The sequence below is a fragment of the Balaenoptera musculus genome, chromosome 12 (assembly GCF_009873245.2).
Source record: "Balaenoptera musculus isolate JJ_BM4_2016_0621 chromosome 12, mBalMus1.pri.v3, whole genome shotgun sequence".
Taxonomy (NCBI): Eukaryota; Metazoa; Chordata; class Mammalia; order Artiodactyla; family Balaenopteridae; genus Balaenoptera; species Balaenoptera musculus.
In genome coordinates, this window is record NC_045796.1 from 56895434 (window position 1) to 56907573 (window position 12140).

General features: G+C 38.6%; 1 pseudogene; it reads left to right on the top strand.

Annotated features, from left to right (window-relative positions):
* The first annotated feature begins 461 nt into the window (after window positions 1–461).
* On the top strand, window positions 462–9625 carry LOC118905006 (annotated as a pseudogene).
* Window positions 9626–12140: the final 2515 nt, after the last annotated feature.

Sequence of the window (12140 nt, forward strand, 5' to 3'; positions counted from 1 at the left end):
ATGATATATGTATATAGATCAAAAAGAATGAAGTGAAATGGATTTCAAAAGTAAGAAATGTACTAATGTAATTTTTGAATGTGCTATAGTACATTATTATTTACTCATTAATCATGGGTTACAGGCTCATGTTATTTGAAAATTTGCTATGCAACATATTTTCAGGAGCAGGTTACAGAAGAAAGCAAGGAATTACATTTAGCACACAAATATGGCATCTTGATTTCTTATTGAAAATTTTATTTTGGTAAATTTGTATGTCCTTTCTTATAGAGATGTCTCATTTTTTCAGTCACTCCTAACATTCAATATTGAACCATACCCCATATTTTATTTAACCAGTTTGTTTCCAATATTTTCATATTACAAAAATTCTACAATAAATGTTTATCTATCTATGTACCTACTTACCTATCATCTATTATTGGAGGCTGGGGATTAGGCCATTCCTGAAGGACAGCATGTCTCCTGCTCGAGTAGAGTAAGAGACCCTAATTTTATTTCTTGTACAATTAAAGCATTTTCAGTCTGGTGAGTATTGGCAACGCTATTTTCTCAAAAAGTTCATAGATTCTGGTCTAGTTGTTGCATTTTGTTATGTTCAACAGCACCCTAGTCAGAACTTTGCCCTAGGGGGAGACCTTCAAGATGGCGGAGGAGTAAGATGTGGAGATCACCTTCCTCCCCACAAATACATCAGAAATACATCTCCACGTGGAACAACTCCTACAGAACACCTACTGAACGCTGGCAGAAGACCTCAGACCTCCCAAAAGGCAAGAAACTCCCCACATACCTGGCTGGGTAGGGCAAAAGAAAGAATAAACAGAGACAAAAAATAGGGACGGGACCTGCACCAATGGGAAGGAGTTGTGAAGGAGAAAAAGTTTCCACACACTAGGAAAGCCCTTCACTGGTGGAGAAGGAGGGTGGCGGGGGGAAGCTTCAGAGCCACGGAGGAGAGCGCAGCAAAAGGGGCGCAGAGGGCAAAGCGGAGAGATTCCCGCACAGAGGCTCGGTGCCGAGCAGCACTCACCAGCCCGAGAGGCTTGTCTGCTCACCCGCCAGGGTGGGCGGGGGCTGGGAGCTGAGGCTCGGGCTTCGGTCGGATCGCAGGGAGAGGACTGGGGTTGGCGGCATGAACACAGCCTGAAGGGGTTAGTGCACTGGAGCTAGCCGGGAGGGAGTCCGGGAAAAGTCTGGAGCTGCCAAAGAGGCAAGAGACTTTTTCTTCCCTCCTTGTTTCCTGGTGCGCGAGGAGAGGGGATTCAGAGCGCCGCTTAAAGGAGCTCCAGGGATGGGCGCGAGCCGCGGCTATCAGCGCGGACCCCAGAGACGGGCATGAGACGCTAAGGCTGCTGCTGCTGCCACCAAGAAGCCTGTGTGCGAGCACAGGTCACTCTCCACACCTCCCCTCCCGGGAGCCGGTGCAGCCCGCCACTGCCAGGGACCCGTGATCCAGGGACAACTTCCCCGGGAGACACACAGCGTGCCTCACACTGGGGCAACGTCACGCCGGCGCAACGTCAGGCCGGCCTCTGCTGCCTGCAGCCTTGCCTCACATCCATACCCCTCCCTCCCCCGGCCTGAGTGAGCCAGAGCCCCTGAAGCTGCTGCTCCTTTAACCCTCTCCTGTCTGACCAAAGAACAGACACCCTCAGGCGACCTACACGCAGAGGCGGGGCCAAATCCAAAGCTGAACCCCGGGAGCTGTGTGAACAAAGAAGAGAAAGGGAAATCTCTCCCAGCAGCCTCAGGAGCAGCGGATTAAATCTCCACAATCAACTTGATGTACCTGCATCTGTGGAATACCTGAATAGACAACGAATCATCCCAAATTGAGGAGGTGGACTTGGGAACAACTGTAGACTTGGGGTTTGCTTTCTGCATATAATTTGTTTCTGGTCTTATGTTTATCTTAGTTTAGTATTTAGAGTTTATTATCATTGGTAGATTTGTTTATTGATTTGGTTGCTCTCTTCCTTTTTATTTTTTAAATATATATATTTCCTTTTTCTCTTTTTGTGAGTGTGTATGTGTATGCTTCTTTGTGTGATTTTGTCTGTATAGCTTTGCTTTTACCATTTGTCCTAGGGTTCTGTCTGACAGTTTTTTTGTGTTGTTGTTTTTTTTTCTTTTTACTTTTTAAAATTTTTAATAATTTTTTTAATTTTAATAACTTTATATTTTTTTCTTTCTTTCTTTCATTTTTTTCTCCCTTTTCTTCTGAACTGTGTGGCTGACAGGGTGTTGGTGCTCTGGCCAGGTGTCAGGCCTGAGCCTTTGAGGTGGGAAGGCCGAGTTCGGGACATTGGTCCACCAGAGACCTCCCAGCTCCACATAATATCAAATGGCGAAAGCTCTCCCAGAGATCTCCATCTCAATGCTAAGACCCAGCTCCACTCAACGACCAGCAAGCTACAGTGCTGGACACCTTATGCCAAACAACTAGCAAGAAAGGAACACAACCCCACCCATTAGCAGAGAGGCTGCCTAAAATCATAATAAGACCACAGACACCCCAAAACACACCACCAGATGCGGTCCTGCCCACCAGAAAGACAAGATCCAGCCTCATCCACCAGAACACAGGCACCAGTCCCTTCCACCAGGAAGCCTACACAACACACTGAACCAACCTTAGCCACTGGGGACAGACATCAAAAACAATGGGAACTATGAACCTGCAGCCTGTGAAAAGGAGAGCCCAAACACAGTAAGATAAGCAAGATGAGAAGACAGAGAAATACACAGCAGATGAAGGAGCAAGGTAAAAACCCACCAGACCAAACAAATGAAGAGGAAATAGGCAGTCTACCTGAAAAAGAATTCAGAGTAATGATACTAAAGATGATCCAAAATCTTGGAAATAGAATGGAGCAAATAGAAGAAACGTTTAACAAGGACCTAGAAGAATTAAGAGCAAACAAACAATGATGAACAACACAATAAATGAAATTAAAAATTCTCTAGAAGGAATCAATAACAAAATAACTGAGGCAGAAGAACAGATAAGTGACCTGTATGGTAAAATAGTGGAAATAACTACCACACAGCAGAATAAAGAAAAAAGAATGAAAAGAACTGAGGACAGTCTCAGAGACATTTGGAAGAACATTAAGCACACCAACATTCAAATTATAGGGTTCCAAGAAGAAGAAGAGAAAAAGAAAGGGACTGAGAAAATATTTGAAGAGATTACAGTTGAAGACTTCCCTAATGTGGGAAAGGAAATAATCAATCAAGTCCAGGAAGCACAGAGAGTCCCATACAGGATAAATCCAAGGAGAAACACGCTAACACACAGATTAATCAAACTATCAAAAATTAAATACAAAGAAAAAGTATTAAAATCAGCAAAGGAAAAACAACAAATAACATACAAGGGAATCCCCATAAGGTTAACAGCTGATCTTTCAGCAGAAACTCTGCAGGCCAGAAGAGAGTGGCAGGACATATTTAAAGTGATGAAAGGGAAAAACCTACAACCATGATTACTCTACCCAGCAAGGATCTCATTCAGATTCGACAGAGAAATTAAAACCTTTACAGACAAGCAAAAACTAAGAGAATTAAACACCACCAAAACATTTTTACAACAAATGCTAAAGGAACTTCTTTAGGCAGGAAACACAAGAGAAGGAAAAGACCTACAATAACAAACCCAAAACAATTAAGAAAACGGTAATAGGAACATACATATTGATAACTACCTTAAATGTAAATGGATTAAATGCTCCAAACAAAAGACAGACATATTCTGGCTGAATGGATACAAAAACAAGACCCGTATATATGCTGTCTACAGAGACCCACTTCAGACCTAGGGACACATACAGACTGAAAGTGAGGGGATGGAAAAAGATATTCCATGCAAATGGAAATCAAAAGAAAGCTGGAGTAGCAATTCTCATATCAGACAAAATAGATTTTAAAATAAAGACTATTACAAAAGACAAGGTCACTACATAATGATCAAGGGATCAATCTAAGAAGAAGATATAACAATTGTAAATGTTTATGCACCCAACATAGGAGCACCTCAATACATAAGGCAAATGCTAACAGCCATAAAAGGGGAAATGGACAGTAACACAATAATAATAGTGGACTTTAACACCCCACATTCACCAATGGACAGATCATCCAAAATGAAAATAAATAAGGAAACACAAGCTTTAAATGATACATTTAAAGGTTCTGGTTACATTTTTTCCCTTTCTTTTTCTTTTCCGTATATATTCTGCTATTTGAGATTTAAGTTTATCTTGAAACTTAGAATGTATTTTTTTTTGTGTGTTAATTAACATATTTAATTTCTAGGTGTTAGGTTTTTCAACTTCCAGCATTTTTTCCACCTAGATTTTTTTAAAAGTCTTTATTGAATTTCTTGCAATATTGTTTCTGTTTTATGTTTTGGTGTTTTGGCCACAAGGCATGTGGGATCTTAGCTCCCCGACCAGCCAAACCCCAACCCCTGCATTGGAAGGTGAAGTCTTAACCACTGGACCGCCAGGGAAGTCCCCTTTTTCACCTAGATTAATTTCATATCTGATATCATTATGACATGAGTATTATCTGTAATTTTAAAACATTTTTTTGTAATTTATGAAGATTTTCTTTGTAGTCTAAATAATGATCAATGTTATATGCACATTTCATGGGTGCATGAAAACATTTCTCTTCCATTGTGAAATACCAGGAAGTTTAATATTTAAATTGGCTCTAACTAATGTTCATCACACTTTATTTCCTTGAAAAATATATATATTAGTATGGAGAATTTATATACCTGATGTGGGCTTCTCATTGCGGTGGCTTCTCTTTGTTGTGGAGCATGGGCTCTAGGCATGCAGGCTTCAGTAGTTGTGGCACGTGGGCTCAGTAGTTGTGGCTCATGGGCTCTAGAGCGCAGGCTCAGTAGTTGTGGTGCACAGGATTAGTTGCTCCATGGCATGTGGGGTCTTCCTGGACCAGAGCTCAAACCCGTGTCCCCTGCATTGGCAGGGGGATTCTTAACCACTGTGCCACCAGGAAGTCCCTGTGCAGCTTTCAACTTTGCTTTCATTCTTTGCAGGCATCTTTTTTTTGCAACTCTGCCATCTCACAGTCCTCTCTCTCTCTCACACACTCACACACACACAGAACACACACACACACACACTTTTCAGAATATTCTGCTATTTCATCTTTACAACCTTATTTTATACAGGAGATTGTTTCAATAATTTTTTAATTGATGGCAATATATTATGTCACAGTTTTCATTTCCCCTATGCCACATTTACTTATATTCTTCCACTGCCATGATTTTTTCCTCTTCTTTTATCTTGTAATACACGTATTATTATAACTAATTCCTATTTTATTGCAAGGATATTAATGATTTCTGAACAAATTATTTTCTGGGTATTCATATCTGAATAGGAATAAAGATAACTTCCAGAATGAAAGAATTTCTTCTTCTGACCTACTCTTTAGTGTGGGCTCTTTTAAGTTTTATGTCTTCATGGTCAGCATATATTACTCACAAAGACAAGTCACAATGGAGAATGTCTCTTCATCTTCACTCCTCTCCAGTCAGAAGCTTCTTGAAAATACATATATTTTTTGTTTATAAGATTCCCTGTATAACCCTGCCTTTCCTGCTTCTCAAGAATTGATACCAAAATCTGATTCAGGAAATATAGCCATCTAGCCTGCATATATGTTTTCATGTTTCCAAAGAGGTAGTATTAGATTTTAATTTCGGATTCTGCTATTAATTTAAAGAATAATGTTTTTGTTTGACTTAATTTATGTATTTAGCGATGAATATTCCCTCTGTCTTCCCACAGTCTTGAACTACACGCATACTTGCAAAGATACATAAATGTGCACATAAATACACGCATGCATTTGAAATACAGATATCTCCTAGTCTCACAGATGATGGCTCTTTTTTTTTTTTTTTTGTATTTATCTTGTTGCTTTTGGCTTTTGGATAGTTTTTAGAGAAGAAGGAAACTATCATCTTTATTAATCAGTTGATTAAAACTAGAATAAAAGTTATACTTATAATCTTTAATTTTAGTTTTTCAAAAAAGGTTATATTATTATAATCTATAAGTCTGTCAAAAATGATTTTACCAAAGATCTATAAAGCACCAGAAAAAGTTATATAGGTAGTTTGAAAGAAAGCCTGCAGTTTGATGCTGCTGGTAATTAGGTTTTGTTGTCTGGGCCACATTTTTATTTGACTTCACACATTTTCATTTGAACACCAACTGTTACAAAGCATATGGACTTCCATAGCAATCCCATATGCTACATAATGGCTGGCTGCTATCTATTTAAGATTCAGACAATGATGAGATTTCATAACGATTGTGAAGTAGGAGAACTTTAAACTTTTTATCTAGACTAATGTATATTTTAAAGACTCTAAAGTACAGAATTATGCTGTTTTATTATGTTAGGTTGTGTTCCTCCTTGTGTGCTTTTGTAGTTTGAGTAGGAATGTTTATAAAATATTATAAAATGTAGTACTCTAAATGAGAACTATTTTGTATTAAATGAAAATAATTGGAATGCCCAGCCGTATTTTCATTTATGAATAAGAAGATCATTTTTTGAGAATATCACCAAAGATAGAAGACCCCAGCCTCCATCCCTGCACAAAGATCAACAATTAGACAGCTATATATGAACAGAAATAGCTCCAGGAGTGCTCAGGAGTCCAATTAAGAAACTTCAGCAACACAGTGGAACAAGAAAACTGAGAATAATTGCACTAAAAGGAAAAGAAGAACAGCTTCATTTTGCCTGCATCATTTCTTTACCCAGGCCAGTACTGCTCAATGCCAAGAGGGAACTCCATGGCTCAAAAGAGTTCCCCAAGCCAGGAAAGCGAGAGTGGGGTGAGAAACAAACATCTGTAGCTTTTGGGGGCACTGCACAAGGAACTTGCTTCAACTTTTACTTCACCCAGAAACTGCAAAGCTGAGATATAATAAAGATGACTTGGAATAAGGAAGAAAAGAAGGGCAGGGTCCAATAGTATCAGCCACCAGCAGGAGTAACTGCAGTTCCCAATGGCCTCCTCTCACTGCCTAAGAAACCAAGGGCCAGTATAGCCATCGTGGAAACTCTTGGAGATTTTAACACTGAGGTTTTCCCCAGTGAGATTTTGTGTTTGCAGACACTAGCCACTACAGTTCCTCCTCACTCCCCTCACCTCATGCTGGAGCCCAGGACCCATATTGGCAACCAGCCCCAGCCTCTGTGGCTGCATAAGTGAAAGATGCCATTCTAGACCCCTGTGGCTGACCTACACTGCTGTGCTTGCATTGGGGAATAGCCTCTACGGCTGTGCACTTCCTGTCATTTGCCTGGCTCCTGTCACTGACCTTCACTGCTGTGTGCATACCAGTGGCAAGACCCTGGAGCCAATATAGATCAAGGGAACAGGAGAGAAAGCACAGAGATAAACCCATGAACATATGGTCACCTTATCTTTGATCAAGTAGGAAGGAATATACAATGGAGAAAAGAAAGCCTCTTCAATAAGTGGTGCTGGGACAGAGAGATCAGCTCAGTGCTTTGTGACCACCTAGAGGGGTAGGATAGGGAGGGTGGGAGGGAGGGAGATGCAACAGGGAAGAGATATGGGGATATATGTATATGTATAGCTGATTCACTTTGTTATAAAGCAGAAACTAACACACCATTGTAAAGCAATTATACTCCAATAAAGATGTTAAAAAAAAAAAGTGGTGCTTGGAAAACTGAACAGCTACATGTAAAAGAATGAAATTAGAACACTCCCTAACACCATACACAAAAATAAACTCAAAATGGATTAAAGACCTAAATGTAAGGCAAGACACTATAAAACTCTTAGAGGAAAACATAGGCAGAACACTCTATGACATAAATCACAGCAATATCCTTTTTGACCCACATCCTAGAGAAAAGGAAATAAAAACAAAAATAAACAAATGGGACCTATGAAACTTAAAAGCTTTTGCACAGCAAAGGAAACCATAAACAAGACAAAAAGACAACCCTCAGAATGGGAGAAAATATTTGCAAATGAAGCAACTGACAAAGAATTAATCTCCAAAACGTACAAGCAATGCATGCAGCTCTATATCAAAAAAACAAACAACCCAATCCAAAAATGGGCAGAAGACCTAAATAGACAGTTCTCCAAAGAAGATATACAGATTGCCAGGAAACACATGAAAGGATGCTCAACATCACTAATCATTAGAGAAATGCAAATCAAAACTACAATGAGGTATCACCTCACACCAGTCAGAATGGCCATCATCCAAAAATATACAAACAATAAATGCTGGAGAGGGTGTGGAGAAAAGGGAACCCTCTTGCACTGTTGGTGGGAATGTTAATTGATACAACCACTATGGAGAACAGTATGGAGGTTCCTTAAAAAACTAAAAATAGAACTACCATACAACCTAGCAATCCCACTACTGGGCATATACTCTGAGAAAACCATAATTCAAAATCATGTAACACAATGTTCATTGCAGCTCTATTTACAATAGCCAGGACATGGAAGCAACCTAAGTGTCCATCAACAGATGAATAGATAAAGAAGATGTGGCACATATATACAATGGAATATTACTCAGCCATAAAAAGAAACGAAATTGAGTTATCTGTATGGAGGTGGATGGACCTAGAGTCTGTCATACAGACTGAAGTAAGTCAGAAAGAGAAAAACAAATAACGTATACTAACACATATATAGAGAATCTAAAAAGAAAAACAAATGGCTATGAAGAACCTAGGGGCAGGATGGGAATAAAGATGCAGACCTATTAGAGAATGGACTTGAGGACATGGGGAGGGGGAAGGGTAAGCTGGGACAAAGTGAGAGAGTGGCATGGACATATATACACTACCAAATGTAAAATAGATAGCTAGTGGGAAGCAGCCACATAGCACAGGGAAATCAGCTCAGCTCGGTGCTTTGTGACCACCTAGAGGGGTGGGATAAGGCGGGTGGGAGGGAGATGCAAGAGAGAGGAGATATGGGGTTATATGTATACTTATAGCTGATTCACTTTGTTATAAAGCAGAAACTAACACACCATTATAAAGCAATTATACTCCAATAAAGATGTTAAAATAAGTAAATTAATTAATTAAAAAAAAAAGATGTCCTAAGATTCTCTTGCTTTTCACCCACCGGTATCTGTTTGTCAACTGTGGAATATCTATATAATGGAATGCTACTCAGCAATAAAAAGGAACAGACTACTGGCTTTTCCACCCTGGCAGCCATTGAAGAGCAGCCGCCATAGCTCTGTGCTACCCCATGGCTGTGGGCCTCAACAAGGGCCACAAGGTGACCAAGAAGTGAGCAAGCCAAGGCACAGCCACCGCCGCGGGTGCCTCACCAAGCACACCAAGTTCGTGCGGGACATGATCCGGGAGGTGTGCTGCTTCACCCCTTATGAGCGGCGGGCCATGGCTGCTCAAGGTCTCCAAGGACAAGCGGGCCCTCAAGTTCATCAGGAAAAGGGTGGGGACACACATCCGTGCCAAGAGGAAGAGAGAGAAGCTGAGCAATGTCCCGGCTGCCATGAGGAAGGCAGCAGCCAAGAAGGAGTGAGCCTTCTCCCGCTGTGCACAATAAAACTTTTTCAGAAAAAAAAAAAGCAACAGACTACTGATAACAGTCTAAACAAATCTAAAAATCATTATGCTGAGTAAAATAAGCCAAGCAAACAATAGGACCCACGTATAATTCTATTTCTATCAAATTCTAGAAAATGCAAGCTAAAATGTAGTAATAAGTAATTCAGAGATTATCAGAGAGCTGTGCAGGAATTGAAAAAAAGCACAAGGAAACTTTGGGGGGATGATAGAAATGTTTACTGTATTGATTGTGGTGATGGTTTCCCGTCTCTATATGAATGTCAAAATTGGTCAAATCATACAATTTAAACATGTGCAGTTTATTATACATCAATTAAAATTTAATAAAGTTATAATAAAATGAAGCCCAAAATAAATATTTTTCGAGAAAAAGTGTTGAAAAAAAGATTGTCAGTAAACCTGCACTGAAAGAAATGTGACTGAAAGTTATTCAATAAAATGAAAAGGACACACCAGATAGAAATTTGGATATACTAAAAGAAATGAACAGTAGCAGAAATGGTAAATACATGAGTAAATTTTAAAAAATTAAAAATAAAACAAATTTGGCTGTTTAAAGTCAAAACTATATCAATATATTGTCAGGTGTGTAACCAGTGTAGAAATTCGATGTATGTATGTATGTATCAAATAATCAGTTCCATTGGTTACATTCAGAGTTGCCCTAAAATGTGGAAGGGGGACTGTCCTCTGTACCTCAAATGAACTAGGCATTTCCCGGGGAATTGCTGGGGAGGGACCAATTTGTGAGCAGTCAGCTGAGGGAGTAAGTGCCTGTGTCCTGAAGGGGAATCCCATCAATGCACCACAGCACCCACTATAATAATATTGTTCTTCTTCTTATTATTTTTTGGATTGTCCATTCAGGGTTATTCTTAAATAAATTTGTTTCATTGTTTTTACATACATTATCTATATCATATGGATCAGAGAAAATCAGTGTTCACAAAAAGAAATGTATACCATCCCTTATAACACTCACAGTGCATAAACTATGACTTGAAATATAACTAGTTAGGAGACACTATATGCTGTATAATTTCTCACTATAAATATGTATTCTGAAAATCCTCATATTGTTTCATGAAATATGAAACAATATGAGGATTTACACATTGATATAGTAGAAAGTATGCGACGCTACAGTATAGCCTACAAACAATAATAAATCAGAACTTTTACTTATTGCTGAATATCATTTTGCGTGTCACGTATAATTTCATAGGTAATTTTATAAAAATCCTCCCCTCCCTGGCTCACAGCAACTTTTGAAACTCCCTTTGTTTTGCAAGCCTCCTCAAAGACTTAGAGGCAAGTGTACGTATGTTTTACTGATTGATGTTTAGAAATCCTATGAAGTTTAGAATAAGATTTGCTAAGAAAGATACCTGGTTTAATTACGGAATAGGTACCACATATGAAAGCACTGGGAATGAAATGTTGAATGTCTGTGTACTCTTGATAAGCACTTTCTTCATCTGTCAAATGAGGAAGGGAGGATCATGCTTTATATTTTGCTAATGGATTTTCTCTCTGTTAACAAACCCAAAGCTTGAAGTAGAGAAAAACTGCCTCATATCCCCATTTCTCTGATATCCATATCCATTTCCCTGTTACTTTATTCTTAAACTGTAGATTTGAAATGTAGCCACACTAATTTATGCTTTATGCTTTAGGTTATGTTGTGTGAATAAAGAACAAACTAGACGGGAAAACCAAGTATGTGTCCTTTCCCTTTATAAAGCTACTATAAAGTTTCAGGAAAACGGCTGAGTTTAAAATTGGCAGTTTTAATATTTACATGGCAGTTTTCTGAAGATCATATAACAAATCAAAAGCTAGTAAATAATATTAGAGGAATTCAGTATCACATCTCTAAATAAGGTTATATTTTATGTATTCTTTTAATTATTTTAAACAGGTATATTTAAAAGGCATAAAGACATTTTTAAAATAATTTTTTAAATAAAGTTATTATATTCTGTCTTTCAACAGACAACCAATGTTTCTTTTTCATTTCTTTTCTAGAAATATGATCTTTATATACACCCATATTATCTATGTATCTATCTGTCTGGACATATTCTTTTCTCCCATTTGGCATTGACGAAGGCAAGCAAATGATTCCAAGACAATGAGACTCTGTTAGATATGGAAGTACATACCTACAGAAGAGGAAGTATCTAAACCTTAGAAAGAAAGGACTAATTGCAGGCTTAGTGGTATGAGGCAACTGCTTTATTTTTATTAAAAATAATGTCAAAGTAATATATACCCAAGAGCTCGTGATCCATATAAACAGACTCTCAATACACATTCCTCACCTCTGAGGCCATTCCTCTAAGGCAATTACCTTCAAATATTTCTAGTTTTATTCTTTTGATGTTTAAACTCTTAAGCTCTACGTAATGTCTATGGACAATATCTATTGACGCCATTAAAAAAAAATTACTGCATTTAAATTATCA